Raw genomic sequence first — 17,166 nt, 5'->3', positions numbered from 1 at the left:
AGACTCCAAATTATCAATGAAACTTAGCTCCAAATTAGATGAGCGGGACTTGTAGCTTTTTGCCTCCGAACAGTTTTGGCATCTCACTTTATCCTTTGAAATTCAGAATGATTGGCTTCTTTAGGAACTCAGAATCCAGATAGTGTTATTGATTCTCCTAGTTAAGTATGATGATTCTTGAACACAGCTACTTATTGAGTCTTGGCCATGGCCCAAAGCACTCTGTTTTCCAGTATTACCACCGGATACATACATGCCACAGACACATAATTGGGTGAACCTTTTCAGATTGTGACTCAGCTTTGCTAGAGTCCCCAATTAGAGGTGTCCAGGGTTCTTAAGCACACTCTTTTTGCCTTGGATCACAACTTTATTTCTTTCTTTTTCTTTTCTTTTTCTTTCCTCCCTTTTTTTTTCTTTTTCGTTTTTTTTTTGTATTCACTGCTTTTTCTTGCTTCAAGAATCATTTTTTTATGATTTTTCAGATCCTCAGTAACATGTCTCCTTTTTCATCATTCTTTCAAGAGCCAACAATTTTAACATTCATGAACCACAAATTCAAAAGACATATGCACTGTTCACGCATACATTCAGAAAACAAAGAGTATTGTCACCACATCAAACTAATTAAGCTAGTTTTAAAGATGAATTTGAAATCCTGTACTTCTTGTTCTTTTGTGATTAAAAACAGTTTTCATTTAAGAAAGGTGATGGATTCATAGGACATTCATAACTTTTTTGGCATAGACACTAAGACACTAATGATCACAAGACACAAACATAGATAAACATAAGCACTAAAATTCGAAAAACAGAAAAATAAAGAACAAGGAGATTAAAGAACGGGTCCACCTTAGTGATGGCGGCTTGTTCTTCCCCTTGAAGGTCTTATGGAGTGCTTGAGCTCCTCAATATCTCTTCCTTGTCTTTGTTGCTCCTCTCTCATGATTCTTTGATCTTCTCTAATTTCATGGAGGAGGATGGAATGTTCTTGGTGCTCCACCCTTAGTTGTCCCATGTTGGAACTCAATTCTCCTAGGGAGGTATTTAGTTGCTCCCAATAGTTTTGTGAAGGAAAGTGCATCCCTTGAGGCATCTCAGGGATTTCATGATGAGAGGGGTCTCTTGTTTACTCCATCCTTTTCTTAGTGATGGGCTTGAGGTCATGCCTTCTCAGTTGAACCGGCTTCCCTCTTGAATCTCTCTTTCATTGAACGCCCTCTTCATAAATGTCTATGAGGACTTGGTCCAACCTTTGATCAAAGATGACCCTTCTTCATGGCCACAACTTCATAGAAGTGGTCTTGATGCACCCTTGAGATGAATCTCTCCATCTCCCATGACTCGGAGGAGGAGGCTTTTGCCTTCCCTTTCCTCTTTCTAGAGGTTTCTCCGGCCTTGGATGCCATAAATGGTTATGGAAAAACGAAAAAGCAACGCTTTTACCACACCAAACTTAAAAGGTTTGCTCGTCCTCGAGCAAAAGAAGAAAGAAGAGAGTAGAAGAAGAAGAAAATGGAGGAGATGGAGATAGCTTTGTTGTTTGGCCTTTATGGGTGGGTTTGGGTGGGTAAGTGGTTTGAATTTTGAGTGGTGAGGTAGATGGGGTTTTATGAGGGATGGATGTGAGTGGTGAAGAGAAAGCGGGATTTGATAGGTGAGGGGTTTTTGGTGAATGGGTGAAGAAGAATGAGGGTGGTGGGGTTGGTGGGGATCCTGTGGGGTCCACAGATCCTGAGGTGTCAAGGAAAAGTCATCCCTGCACCCAATGGCAAGAAAATTTGTGTTTTGAGCCAATTCTGGCGTTAAACGCCGGGCTGGTGCCCATTGCTGGCATTTAACGCCAGGTTCTTGCCCTTTCCTGGCGTTTAACGCCAGTCTGGTGCCCCTTTCTGGCGTTAAACGCCCAGAATGGTGCCAGACTGGGCGTTAAACGCCCATCTTGCTAGCCTTACAGGCGTTTAAACGCCAGTAGGTTCTTCCTCCAGGGTGTGCTGTTTTTCTGCCTGTTTTTCATTCTGTTTTTACTTTTTCAATTGATTTTGTGACTTCTCATGATCATCAACCTACAAAAAAAACATAAAATAACAAAAGAAAATAGATAAAAATATAACATTGGGTTGCCTCCCAACAAGCGCTTCTTTAATGTCAGTAGCTTGACAGATGGCTCTCATGGAGCCTCACAAATGATCAGAGCAATGTGGGAACCTCCCAACACCAAACTTAGAGTTTGAATGTGGGGGTTCAACACCAAACTTAGAGTTTGGTTGTGGCCTCCCAACACCAAACTTAGAGTTTGACTGTGGGGGCTCTGTTTGACTCTGATTTGAGAGAAGCTCTTCATGCTTCCTCTCCATGGTGACAGAGGGATATCCTTGAGCCTTAAACATAAAGGATTCTTTATTCACTTGAATGATCAGTTCACCTCCATCAACATCAATCACAGCCTTTGCTGTGGCTAGGAAGGGTCTGCCAAGGATGATGGTTTCATCCATACACTTCCCTGTCTCTAGGACTATGAAATCAGCAGGGATGTAATGGTCTTCAATCTTCACCAAAACATCCTCTACAAGTCCATGAGCTTGTTTTCGTGAGTTGTCTGCCATCTCTAATGAGATTCTTGCAGCTTGCACCTCAAAGATCCCTAGCTTCTCCATTACAAAGAGAGGCATGAGGTTTACGCTTGACCCTAAGTCATACAGAGCCTTCTTGAAGGTCATGGTGCCTATGGTACAAGGTATTGAAAACTTCCCAGGATCTTGTCTCTTTTGAGGTAATTTCTGCCTAGACAAGTCATCCAGTTCTTTGGTGAGCAAAGGGGGTTCATTCTCCCAAGTCTCATTTCCAAATAACTTGTCATTTAGCTTCATGATTGCTCCAAGGTATTTAGCAACTTGCTCTTCAATGACATACTCATCCTCTTCAGAGGAAGAATACTCATCAGAGCTCATGAAAGGCAGAAGTAAGTCCAATGGAATCTCTATGGTCTCATTTTGAGCTTCAGATTCCCATGGTTCCTCATTGGGGAACTCAATGAAGGTCAGTGCACGCCCACTGAGGTCTTCCTCAGTGGCGTTCACTTCCTCTCCTTCCTCTCCAAAATCGGCCATGTTGATGGCCTTGCACTCTCCTTTTGGATTTTCTTCTGTGTTGCTTGGGAGAGTACTAGGAGGGAGTTCAGTAACTTTCTTGCTCAGCTGTCCCACTTGTGCCTCCAAATTCCTAATGGAGGACCTTGTTTCAGTCATGAAACTTTGAGTGGTTTTGATTAGATCAGAGACCATGGTTGCTAAGTCAGAGGTCTTCTGCTTAGAACTCTCTGTCTGTTGCTGAGAAGATGATGGAAAAGGCTTGCCATTGCTAAACCTGTTTCTTCCACCATTATTGTTGTTGAAACCTTGTTGAGGTCTCTGTTGATCCTTCCATGAGAAATTTGGATGATTTCTCCATGAAGAATTATAGGTGTTTCCATAGGGTTCTCCTAGGTAATTCACCTCTTCCATTGAAGGGTTCTCAGGATCATAGGCTTCTTCTTCAGATGAAGCATCCTTAGTACTGCTTGGTGCATTTTGCATTCCAGACAGACTTTGAGAAATCAAATTGACTTGTTGAGTCAATATCTTGTTCTGAGCCAATATGGCATTCAGAGTATCAATCTCAAGAACTCATTTCTTCTGATTTGCCCCATTGTTCACAGGATTCCTTTCAGAAATGTACATGAATTGGTTATTTGCAACCATTTCAATTAGTTCTTGAGCTTCTGTAGGCGTCTTCTTCAAATGAAGAGATCCTCCAGCAGAGCTATCCAAAGACATCTTGGATAGTTCAGAGAGACCATCATAGAAAATACCTATGATGCTCCATTCAGAAAGCATGTCACAAGGACATTTTCTGATCAATTGTTTGTATCTTTCCCAAGCTTCATAGAGGGATTCTCCATCCTTCTGTCTGAAGGTTTGGACTTCCACTCTAAGCTTACTCAATTTTTGAGGTGGAAAGAACTTTGCCAAGAAGGCATTGACTAGCTTTTCCCATGAGTCCAGGCTTTCTTTAGGTTGTGAGTCCAACCATGCCCTAGCTCTGTCTCTTACAGGAAAAGGGAATAGCATAAGTCTGTAGACCTCAGGGTCTACCCCATTAGTCTTGACAGTGTCACAGATTTGCAAGAATTCAGCTAAAAACTGATGAGGATCTTCCAATGGAAGTCCATGAAACTTGCAATTCTGTTGCATTAGAGAAACTAATTGAGGCTTAAGCTCAAAGTTGTTTGCTCCAATGGCAGGGATAGAGATGCTTTTCCCATAGAAGTCGGGAGTAGGTGCAGTAAAGTCACCCAGCACCATCCTTGCATTGTTTGCATTGTTGTTATTTTCGGCTGCCATGTCTTCTTCTTTGAAGATTTCTGTTAGGTCCTCTACAGAGAGTTGTGCCTTAGCTTCTCTTAGCTTTCGCTTCAAGGTCCTTTCAGGTTCAGGGTCAGCTTCAACAAGAATGCCTTTGTCTTTGTTCCTGCTCATATGAAAGAGAAGAGAACAAGAAAATGTGGAATCCTCTATGTCACAGTATAGAGATTCCTTGAGGTGTCAGAGGAAAAGAAAAGTAGAAGACAGAAGTAGAAAATTCGAACTTATCAAAGAAGAAGGAGTTCGAATTTTTCATTAAGGAATAGTGTTAGTCCATAAATAGAAGGATGTTAGAAGAAAGGAAGTAATTTTCGAAAATTAAGTTAAAGAATTTGAAAACATTTTGAAAAACACTAATTAATTTTCGAAAATAAGAGTGGGAAAGAAATCAAGTGATTTTTGAAAAAGATTTTGAATTTAGAAGTCAAAAAGATTTGATTGAAAACTATTTTGAAAAAGATGAGGTTAAGAAGATATGATTGGTTTTAAAAAATATGTGATTGAGAAGATATGATTTGAAAACAATTTTAAAAAGATTTGATTTTAAAAATTAATGACTTGCCTAACAAGAAAAGATATGATTCAAACATTAAACCTTTCTCAACAGAAAAGGCAACATACTTGAAATGTTCAATCAAATCATTAATTGATAGCAAGTATCTTTGAAAAAGGAAAGAAATTGATTTTGAAAACATTTGATTGAAAAGATATGATTTGAAAAAGATTTGATTTTGAAAAACTTTGAAAACTTGAAAAAAAATTGATTTGAAAACAAAATCCTCCCCCTTGTGCCATCCTGGCGTTAAACGCCCAGAATGGTGCACATTATGGCGTTTAACGCCCAAAACTATACCCTTTTGGGCGTTAAACGCCCAACCAGGTACCCTGGCTGGCGTTTAAACGCCAGTCTGTCCTTCTTCACTGGGCATTTTGAACGCCCAGCTTTTTCTGTATAATTCCTCTGCTGTATGTTCTGAGTCTTCAATTCTCTGTATTATTGACTTGAAAAAACACAAATTAAAAATATTTTTGGATTTTTAATAATGAGGAATAATCAAAATGCAACTAAAATCAACTAACAATGCATGCAAGACACCAAACTTAGCAGTTTGTCTACTGCTGACACTAACAAAATGAGAATGTATATGAGACATATAAACACTCAAGTCAAGAGAATTAAAAATCAGAGTAATAAAATCATCAAGAACAACTTGAAGATTAATGAAGACACATGCATGAATGCAAAAAGAACAGAAACATGCAATTGACACCAAACTTAACATTAGACTCTAGACTCAAACAAGAAACATAAAATATTTTTGGTTTTTATGATTTTATAATTTTTTGTGCTTTTTCGAAAATTAAGTGAAAAGGAAAATAAAGGTATCAAAATTCTTAATGAGAATTCCAGGAATCATGCAATGTTAGTCTAAAGCTTTAGTCTAAAGGAATTAGACATGTCTAGCCAAGCTTCAGCAGGACATTGCATTCAAGAGCTAAATTGATGAGAATCAATCAGCTTTGGTGATGATAAGAACATCACCTTGAAACACTAGAATTCATTCTTAAGAACTCTGAAGAAAAATACCTAATCTAAGCAACAAGATGAACCGTCAGTTGTCCATACTCGAACAATCCCCGGCAACGGCGCCAAAAACTTGGTGTGCGAAATTGTGATCACTACTTTTCACAACTCAAATAATCCCTAGTAATGGCCCCAAGAACTTGGTGCTCAATACCATGGCATAAACACAACTTTGCACAACTAACCAGCAAGTGCACTGGGTCGTCCAAGTAATAAACCTTACGCGAGTAAGGGTCGATCCCACGGAAATTGTTGGTATGAAGCAAGCTATGGTCACCTTGTAAGTCTTAGTCAGGCAGACTCAAATGGGTATAGTGATATACGAATAAAGCATAAAGATAAAGATAGAGGTACTTATGTAATTCATTGGTAGGAACTTCAGATAAGCGTATGAAGATGCCTTCCCTTCCGTCTCTCTGCTTTCCTACTGTCTTCATCCAATCCTTCTTACTCCTTTCCATGGCAAGCTTATGCAAGGGTTTCACCGTTGTCAGTGGCTACCTCCCATCCTCTCAGTGAAAACGTTCCTATGCTCTGTCACAGCATAGGCTAATCATCTGTCGGTTCTCGGTCAGGCCGGAATAGAATCCAGTGATTCTTTTGCGTCTGTCACTAACGCCCCGCCTGCTAGGAGTTTGAAGCACGTCACAGTCATTCAATCATTGAATCATACTCAGAATACCACAGACAAGGTTAGACCTTCCGGATTCTCTTGAATGCCGCCATCAGTTCTAGTCTATACCACGAAGACTCTGATCTCACGGAATGGCTGGCTCGTTTGTCAGGCGAGCACTCGGTTGTCAGGCGATCAACCATGCATCGTGTATCAGGAATCCAAGAGATATTCACCCAATCTAAGGTAGAACGGAGGTGGTTGTCAGTCACACGTTCATAGGTGAGAATGATGATGAGTGTCACGGATCATCACATTCATCAAGTTGAAGAACAAGTGATATCTTGGACAAAGAACAAGCGGAATTGAATAGAAGAACAATAGTAATTGCATTAATACTCGAGGTACAGCAGAGCTCCACACCTTAATCTATGGTGTGTAGAAACTCCACCATTGAAAATACATAAGAACAAGGTCTAGGCATGGCCGTGAGGCCAGCCTCCCAATGATCTAAGAACTAGATGTCCAAAGATTCCTCTAAATACAATAGCAAAAGGTCCTACTTATAGAGAACTAGTAGCCTAAGGTTTACAGAGATGAGTAAATGACATAAAAATCCACTTCCGGGCCCACTTGGTGTGTGCTTGGGCTGAGCAATGAAGCATTTTCGTGTAGAGACTCCTCTTGGAGTTAAACGCCAGCTTTAGTGCCAGTTTGGGCATTTAACTCCCATTTTGGTGCCAGTTCCGGCGTTTAACGCTGGAATTCCTGAGGGTGACTTTGTACGCCGGTTTGGGCCATCAAATCTTGGGCAAAGTATGGACTATCATATATTGCTGGAAAGCCCAGGATGTCTACTTTCCAACGCCGTTAAGAGCGCGCCAATTGGGCTTCTGTAGCTCCAGAAAATCCACTTCGAGTGCAGGGAGGTCAGAATCCAACAGCATCTGCAGTCCTTTTCAGTCTCTGAATCAGATTTTTGCTCAGGTCCCTCAATTTCAGCCAAAAAATACCTGAAATCACAGAAAAACACACAAACTCATAGTAAAGTCCAGAAAAGTGAATTTTAACTAAAAACTAATAAAAAGTATACTAAAAACTAACTAAAACTACTAAAAACATACTAAAAACAATGCCAAAAAGCGTATAAATTATCCGCTCATCAGGGATCCTGTGGGGTCCACAGATCCTGGAGTGTCAAGGATTTCTCATCTCTGCACCTTTCTGGCGTTTAAACGCCCTCTGTGTGCCATTTTTGGCATTAAACGTCAGTCTGGCTGCCAATTCTGGTGGTTAACGCCCAGAATGCTGCCAGACTGGGCGTTGAACGCCCATTATGCTATCCTTACTGTCGTTTAATGCCTGCCAGACACCAGACACCCGTTTCTGGCGTTAAACGCCAATCTGTCTGCCCATTCTAGTGTTTAACGCCCAGAATGCTGCCTTTTTGGGTGTTAAATGCCCATTCTGCTATCGTTACTGGCATTTAAATGCCAGTAAGCCTGTCTTCCAGGGTGTGCTATTTTTGATGCTATTTTTTTATTTCGCTTTAATTCTGCAGCTGTTTTTGTGACTCTACATGATCATCAACCTAAAGAAAACATAGTCTAACACTGGAAAATAAAATAAAAAAGTAATTAACATAGATAAATAAGATTGGGGTGCTTCCCAATAAGCGCTTCTTTAATGTCAATAACTTGACAGGAAGCTCTTACAGAGCTTCACAGATGCTCAGAGCATGATTGTGGCCTCCCAACACCAAACTTAGAGTTTGAATGTGGGGACTCTGCGTGACTCTGTATTGAGAGAAGCTTTTCATGCTTCCTCTCCATGGTTACAGAGGAAGATCCTTGAGCCTTAAACACAAGGTAGTCCTCATTCAATTGAAGGACTAACTCTCCTCTGTCCACATCAATTACAACCCTTGCTGTGGCTAGGAAGGGTCATCCAAGGATGATGGATTCATCCTCTTTCTTCCCACTGTTTAGGATTATGAAGTCAGCAGGAATGTAGAGGCCTTCAACCTTCACTAAGACATCCTCTACAAGTTCATAAGCCTATTTCATTGATTTGTCTGCAATCTCTAGTGAGATGCTTGCAGCTTGTACCTCAAAGATTCCTAGTGTCTCTATTACAGAGAGTGGCATGAGGTTTATACCTTACCCCAGGTCGCACAGAGCCTTCTCAAAGTTCATGGTGCCTATGGTACAAGGTATTAAGAACCTTTCGGGATCTGGTTTCTTTTGAGGTAATGTCTGCTGAACCCAGGCATTCAGTTCACTGATGAGCAATGGAGATTCATCCTCCCAAGTCTCATTAACAAATAACTTGGCATTCAGCTTCATGATTGCTCCTAGGTATCAAGCAAATTGCTCTTCAACAATATCGTCATCTTCTTCAGAGGAAGAATACTCGTCAGAGCTCATGAATGATAATAGGAAGTTTAGTGGAATCTCTATGGTCTCTGTATGAGCCTCAGATTCCTTTGGTTCCTCATTAGGGACTTCCTTATTGGCTAGTGGGCGTCCATTGAGGTCTTCCTCATTAGAAATCACTGCCTCTTTCTCCTTTATAGGTTCGGCCATTTTGGTTATATTAATGGCCTTGCACTATCTCTTTGGATTCTCTTCTGTATTGCTTGGGAGAGTACTAGGAGGAGTTTCAGTAACTCTTTTACTCAGCTTACCCACTTGTGCCTCTAAATTTCTGATGGAAGACCTTGTTTTAGTCATAAAACTGAGAGTGTCCTTAGATAGATCAGAGACTATGTTTGCTAAGCTAGAGGGGCTCTGCTCAGAATTCCCTGTCTATTGCTGAGAAGATGATAGAAAAGGCTTGCTATTGCCAAACCTATTTCTCCCACCATCATTATAATTGAAGCCTTGTTGAGGCTTCTGTTGATCCTTCCATGAAAAAATTTGGATGATTTCTCCATGAAGGATTATAGGTGTTTCCATAGGGTTCTCCCATATAATTCACCTTTTCCATTGTAGGATTCTCAGTGTCATAAGCTTCTCCTTCATAGGAGGCTTCTTTAGTACTGCCGGATGCAGCTTGCAATCTAGTCAAATTCTGAGAAATTATATTGACTTGTTGAGTCAATATTTTGTTCTGAGCTAATATGGCATTCAGAGTATCAATCTCAAGAACTCCTTTCTTCTGAGTCATCCCATTATTCATAGGATTTCTTTCAGAAGTGTACATGAACGAGTTATTTGCAACCAAGCTAGAATCTACTAGGGCATTAATATTTGGAAGAGGGTATGGGTCTTTTGGGCATGCTTTATTGAGATCGGTGTAATCAACACACATCCTCCACATATCGTTCTGGTTTTTGACCTGCACCACATTCGCCAACCAGGCAAGATACTTGACTTCCCTGATGAAACCTGCCTCTAGGAGGGCTTGTACTTGCTCTTCGACCACTTGAGCCCGTTCGGAACCAAGCTTCCATCTTCTTTGTTGAACAGGTCGGGATCCTGGATGGACAGACAACTGATGGGACATGAGGTCTGGGTCTATCCCGGACATGTCGGAAGCTTTCCAGGCGAAGAGGTCGGAATTTTCTTGAAGGAGTTTAGCCAGCTTCTGCTTCAGGTTTCAGCTAAATTGGTTCCAAAGTTGGTGTTTGTTCCAAGGGTTACCTGAAACTGTAGGTTGATCTCGGACGAGATCTTCTATACTGGTCAGAGATGACGGGTCAGGCTTGTGTGTGGCGGCTGGGGTTATCGTGTCCGTCTTGTTGGACTGGCAATGCTGCTGATCCTTTGTCACCAGTGGGTGGTGGTACCTACAAGGGACTCCGATTCTTAAGTTAGCAAGGGTATTAAGCAGGTTTTTAGTAGAATCAGAGTATGAGTTATACTTGGGTGCTCCAGTGTATTTATAATGGTGTGGAGTGACCTTTTTAGATAAGATAAGTTTGTTATCTTATCTTATCCTATCTTATCTTTGAGTGAGGTCATCTTATCTTCTGAGGAACCGCCCTTCTCTCTGTAGGCTTGGGTTGCCTTTAGGATTTGGGGCGTGATCCTCTATTTGGGCCCTTTTTTGGGCTTTCCTGGTGATTTGACCGAGCTCTTTGAGAAGAGGTCAGATTGTCCTGACCTAAAGAGGTCGGTCGCTTTATCGTCAGACATCCCGGGTCAGACAACTTGACACAGGGTATGAACAGTGCCCCTGCTCAAGCTCGGTTTTTATTTTGGAGGTCGAGTCTTAGTTTTAGGACTTCGAACCTTCTCGGGTGGAGCCAAAGTCGAGTATTTTGTCGATTTTGCCTTTGTAGAGTTCCTTTTTGAATGCGGAACGTTTCTTTTTTCGTTTCCTCTGAAAGCACGCGCTTTTGTATTAGTGTCCTAGTCTTGGGAATGCGCGAGGGTTTTAAAGCCCTCATTAATTGGTTTTTGATGCTCCGTTTCTCTTGGCTTTTATTTTGAATTTAATTCTCAAGAAACAGTTTTCTCTTCTCTTGTTTTTTTGCTGTAACTTCCCTTTTTCTTCTCCCCTTCTGCTTTCGTCTGGAAACTTGCATTTTTGTGTTTCTCTTGTGACGTCGCTTGGTAATTGTTGATGCTTTTGCTTCGAGGAACGTTGGTGCGCGAAATTGTAAACAATACTTTTCACAACTCTCATAATCCCCGGTAATGAACCCCAAAAACTTGGTGTCAATACCATGGCATAAACACAACTTCGCACAACTAACCAGCAAGTGCACTGGGTCGTCCAAGTAATAAACCTTACGCGAGTAAGGGTCGATCCCACGGAGATTGTTGGTATGAAGCAAGCTATGGTCATCTTGTAAATCTTAGTCAGGCAAACTCAAATGGATATGGTGATATACGAATAAAACATAAAGATAAAGATAGAGATACTTATGTAATTCATTGGTGGCAATTTCAGATAAGCGCATGAAGATGCTGTGTCCCTTCCGTCTCTCTGCTTTCCTACTGTCTTCATCCAATCCTTCTTACTCCTTTCCATGGCAAGCTTATGCAAGGGTTTCACCGTTGTTAGTGGCTACCTCCCATCCTCTCAGTGCAAATGTTCAACGCACCCTGTCACGGCACGGCTATCCATCTGTCGGTTCTCAATCAGGCCGGAATAGAATCCAGTGATTCTTTTGCGTCTGTCACTAACTCCCCGCCTTCAGGAGTTTGAAGCACGTCACAGTCATTCAATCATTGAATCCTACTCAGAATACCACAGACAAGGTTAGACCTTCCAGATTCTCTTGAATGCCGCCATCAGTTCTAGCCTATACCACGAAGACTCTGATCTCACAGAATGGCTGGCTCGGTTGTCAGACGAGCGCTCGGTTGTCAGGCGATCAACCATGCATCGTGTATCAGGAATCCAAGAGATATTCACCCAATCTAAGGTAGAACGGAGGTGGTTGTCAGGCACACGTTCATAGGTGAGAATGATGATGAGTGTCACGGATCATCACATTCATCAAGTTGAAGAACAAGTGATATCTTAGAACAAGAACAAGCGGAATTGAATAGAAGAACAATAGTAATTGCATTAATACTCGAGGTACAGCAGAGCTCCACACCTTAATCTATGGTGTGTAGAAACTCCACCGTTGAAAATACATAAGAACAAGGTCTAGGCATGGCCGAATGGCCAGCCTCTCAATGATCTAAGATAGCCTAAGAACAAAGATAGCTACCAAGATCCCTAAATACAATAGTAAAAGGTCCTACTTATAGAGAACTAGTAGCCTAAGGTTTACAGAGATGAGTAAATGACATAAAAATCCACTTCCGGGCCCACCTGGTGTGTGCTTGGGCTGAGCAATGAATCATTTTCGTGTAGAGACTCTTCTTGGAGTTAAACGCCAGCTTTTGTGCCAGTTTGGGCGTTTAACTCCCATTTTGGTGCCACTTCCGGCGTTTAACGCTGGAAATTCTGAAGGTGACTTTGAACGCCGGTTTGGGCCATCAAATCTTGGGCAAAGTATGGACTATCATATATTGCTGGAAAGCCCAGGATGTCTACTTTCCACCGCCGTTGAGAGCGCGCCAATTGGGCTTCTGTAGCTCCAGAAAATCTACTTCGAGTGCAGGGAGGTCAGAATCCAACAGCATCTGCAGTCCTTTTCAGTCTCTGAATCAGATTTTTGCTCAGGTCCCTCAATTTCAGCCAGAAAATACCTGAAATCACAGAAAAACACACAAACTCATAGTAAAGTCCAGAAAAGTGAATTTTAACTAAAAACTAATAAAAAGTATACTAAAAACTAACTAAAACTACTAAAAACATACTAAAAACAATGCCAAAAAGCGTATAAATTATCCGCTCATCAGGGATCCTGTGGGGTCCACAGATCCTGGAGTGTCAAGGATTTCTCATCTCTGCACCTTTCTGGCGTTTAAACACCCTCTGTGTGCCATTTTTGGCATTAAACGTCAGTCTGGCTGCCAATTCTGGTGTTTAACGCCCTGAATGCTGCCAGACTAGGCGTTGAACGCCCATTCTGCTATCCTTACTGTCGTTTAATGCCTGCCAGACACCAGACACCCGTTTCTGGCGTTAAACGCCAATCTGTCTGCCCATTCTGGTGTTTAACGCCCAGAATGCTGCCATTTTGGGTGTTAAATGCCCATTCTGCTATCGTTACTGGCATTTAAATGCCAGTAAGCCTGTCTTCCAGGGTGTGCTATTTTTGATGCTATTTTTTTATTTCGCTTTAATTCTGCAGCTGTTTTTGTGACTCTACATGATCATCAACCTAAAGAAAACATAGTCTAACACTGGAAAATAAAATAAAAAAGTAATTAACATAGATAAATAAGATTGGGTTGCTTCCCAATAAGCGCTTCTTTAATGTCAATAACTTGACAGGAAGCTCTTACAGAGCTTCACAGATGCTCAGAGCATGATTGTGGCCTCCCAACACCAAACTTAGAGTTTGAATGTGGGGACTCTGCGTGACTCTGTATTGAGAGAAGCTTTTCATGCTTCCTCTCCATGGTTACAGAGGAAGATCCTTGAGCCTTAAACACAAGGTAGTCCTCATTCAATTGAAGGACAAACTCTCCTCTGTCCACATCAATTACAACCCTTGCTGTGGCTAGGAAGGGTCATCCAAGGATGATGGATTCATCCTCTTTCTTCCCACTGTTTAGGATTATGAAGTCAGCAGGAATGTAGAGGCCTTCAACCTTCACTAAGACATCCTCTACAAGTTCATAAGCCTATTTCATTGATTTATCTGCAATCTCTAGTGAGATGCTTGCAGCTTGTACCTCAAAGATTCCTAGTGTCTCTATTACAGAGAGTGGCATGAGGTTTATACCTTACCCCAGGTCGCACAGAGCCTTCTCAAAGGTCATGGTGCCTATGGTACAAGGTATTAAGAACCTTTCGGGATCTGGTTTCTTTTGAGGTAATGTCTGCTGAACCCAGGCATTCAGTTCACTGATAAGCAATGGAGATTCATCCTCCCAAGTCTCATTAACAAATAACTTGGCATTCAGCTTCATGATTGCTCCTAGGTATCAAGCAAATTGCTCTTCAACAATATCGTCATCTTCTTCAGAGGAAGAATACTCGTCAGAGCTCATGAATGATAATAGGAAGTTCAGTGGAATCTCTATGGTCTCTGTATGAGCCTCAGATTCCTTTGGTTCCTTATTAGGGACTTCCTTATTGGCTAGTGGGCGTCCATTGAGGTCTTCCTCATTAGAAATCACTGCCTCTTTCTCCTTTATAGGTTCGGCCATTTTGGTTATATTAATGGCCTTGCACTATCTCTTTGGATTCTCTTCTGTATTGCTTGGGAGAGTACTAGGAGGAGTTTCAGTAACTCTTTTACTCAGCTTACCCACTTGTGCCTCTAAATTTCTGATGGAAGACCTTGTTTTAGTCATAAAACTGAGAGTGTCCTTAGATAGATCAGAGACTATGTTTGCTAAGCTAGAGGGGCTCTGCTCAGAATTCCCTGTCTATTGCTGAGAAGATGATAGAAAAGGCTTGCTATTGCCAAACCTATTTCTCCCACCATCATTATAATTGAAGCCTTGTTGAGGCTTCTGTTGATCCTTCCATGAAAAAATTTGGATGATTTCTCCATGAAGGATTATAGGTGTTTCCATAGGGTTCTCCCATATAATTCACCTTTTCCATTGTAGGATTCTCAGTGTCATAAGCTTCTCCTTCATAGGAGGCTTCTTTAGTACTGCCGGATGCAGCTTGCAATCTAGTCAAATTCTGAGAAATTATATTGACTTGTTGAGTCAATATTTTGTTCTGAGCTAATATGGCATTCAGAGTATCAATCTCAAGAACTCCTTTCTTCTGAGTCATCCCATTATTCACAGGATTTCTTTCAGAAGTGTACATGAACGAGTTATTTGCAACCAAGCTAGAATCTACTAGGGCATTAATATTTGGAAGAGGGTATGGGTCTTTTGGGCATGCTTTATTGAGATCGGTGTAATCAACACACATCCTCCACATATCGTTCTGGTTTTTGACCTGCACCACATTCGCCAACCAGGCAAGATACTTGACTTCCCTGATGAAACCTGCCTCTAGGAGGGCTTGTACTTGCTCTTCGACCACTTGAGCCCGTTCGGAACCAAGCTTCCATCTTCTTTGTTGAACAGGTCGGGATCCTGGATGGACAGACAACTGATGGGACATGAGGTCTGGGTCTATCCCGGACATGTCGGAAGCTTTCCAGGCGAAGAGGTCGGAATTTTCTTGAAGGAGTTTAGCCAGCTTCTGCTTCAGGTTTCAGCTAAATTGGTTCCAAAGTTGGTGTTTGTTCCGAGGGTTACCTGAAACTGTAGGTTGATCTCGGACGAGATCTTCTATACTGGTCAGAGATGACGGGTCAGGCTTGTGTGTGGCGGCTGGGGTTATCGTGTCCGTCTTGTTGGACTGGCAATGCTGCTGATCCTTTGTCACCAGTGGGTGGTGGTACCTACAAGGGACTCCGATTCTTAAGTTAGCAAGGGTATTAAGCAGGTTTTTAGTAGAATCAGAGTATGAGTTATACCTGGGTGCTCCAGTGTATTTATAATGGTGTGGAGTGACCTTTTTAGATAAGATAAGTTTGTTATCTTATCTTATCCTATCTTATCTTTGAGTGAGGTCATCTTATCTTCTGAGGAACCGCCCTTCTCTCTGTAGGCTTGGGTTGCCTTTAGGATTTGGGGCGTGATCATCTATTTGGGCCCTTTTTTGGGCTTTCCTGGTGATTTGACCGAGCTCTTTGAGAAGAGGTCGGATTGTCCTGACCTAAAGAGGTCGGTCGCTTTATCGTCAAACATCCCGAGTCAGACAACTTGACACAGGGTATGAACAGTGCCCCTGCTCAAGCTCGGTTTTTATTTTGGAGGTCGAGTCTTAGTTTTAGGACTTCAAACCTTCTCGGGTGGAGCCGAAGTCGAGTATTTTGTCGATTTTGCCTTTGTAGAGTTCCTTTTTGAATGCGGAACGTTTCTTTTTTCTTTTCCTCTGAAAGCACGCGCTTTTGTATTAGTGTCCTAGTCTTGGGAATGCGCGAGGGTTTTAAAGCCCTCATTAATTGGTTTTTGATGCTCCGTTTCTCTTGGCTTTTATTTTGAATTTAATTCTCAAGAAAAAGTTTTCTCTTCTCTTGTTTTTTTGCTGTAACTTCCCTTTTTCTTCTCCCCTTCTGCTTTCGTCTGGAAACATGCATTTTTGTGTTTCTCTTGTGACGTCGCATGGTAATTGTTGATGATTTTGCTTCGAGGAACGTTGGTGCGCGAAATTGTAAACAATACTTTTCACAACTCTCATAATCCCCGGTAATGAACCCCAAAAACTTGGTGTCAATACCATGGCATAAACACAACTTCGCACAACTAACCAGCAAGTGCACTGGGTCGTCCAAGTAATAAACCTTACGCGAGTAAGGGTCGATCCCACGGAGATTGTTGGTATAAAGCAAGCTATGGTCATCTTGTAAATCTTAGTCAGGCAAACTCAAATGGATATGGTGATATACGAATAAAACATAAAGATAAAGATAGAGATACTTATGTAATTCATTGGTGGGAATTTCAGATAAGCGCATGAAGATGCTGTGTCCCTTCCGTCTCTCTGCTTTCCTACTGTCTTCATCCAATCCTTCTTACTCCTTTCCATGGCAAGCTTATGCAAGGGTTTCACCGTTGTCAGTGGCTACCTCCCATCCTCTCAGTGGAAATGTTCAACGCACCCTGTCACGGCACGGCTATCCATCTGTCGGTTCTCAATCAGGCCGGAATAGAATCCAGTGATTCTTTTGCGTCTGTCACTAACGCCCCGCCTTCAGGAGTTTGAAGCACGTCACAGTCATTCAATCATTGAATCCTACTCAGAATACCACAGACAAGGTTAGACCTTCCAGATTTTCTTGAATGCCGCCATCAGTTCTAGCCTATACCACGAAGACTCTGATCTCACAGAATGGCTGGCTCGGTTGTCAGGCGAGCGCTCGGTTGTCAGGCGATCAACCATGCATCGTGTATCAGGAATCGAAGAGATATTCACCCAATCTAAGGTAGAACGGAGGTGGTTGTCAGGCACACGTTCATAGGTGAGAATGA

The 17,166-nt window shown here is 41.8% G+C and overlaps 1 non-coding gene across 1 annotated transcript; it reads left to right on the top strand.

Annotated features, from left to right (window-relative positions):
• The first annotated feature begins 3,869 nt into the window (after positions 1-3,869).
• LOC130937193 (small nucleolar RNA R71) lies at positions 3,870-3,977 on the top strand. Its single transcript, XR_009068422.1, has one exon. It is a non-coding gene; the product is annotated as a small nucleolar RNA R71 (small nucleolar RNA).
• Positions 3,978-17,166: the final 13,189 nt, after the last annotated feature.

This window comes from Arachis stenosperma, chromosome 6 (genome assembly GCF_014773155.1).
Source record: "Arachis stenosperma cultivar V10309 chromosome 6, arast.V10309.gnm1.PFL2, whole genome shotgun sequence".
Lineage (NCBI taxonomy): Eukaryota > Viridiplantae > Streptophyta > Magnoliopsida > Fabales > Fabaceae > Arachis > Arachis stenosperma.
Note: the sequence above shows the minus strand (reverse complement) of the source record. Positions and strands in the feature narration are given on the sequence as shown.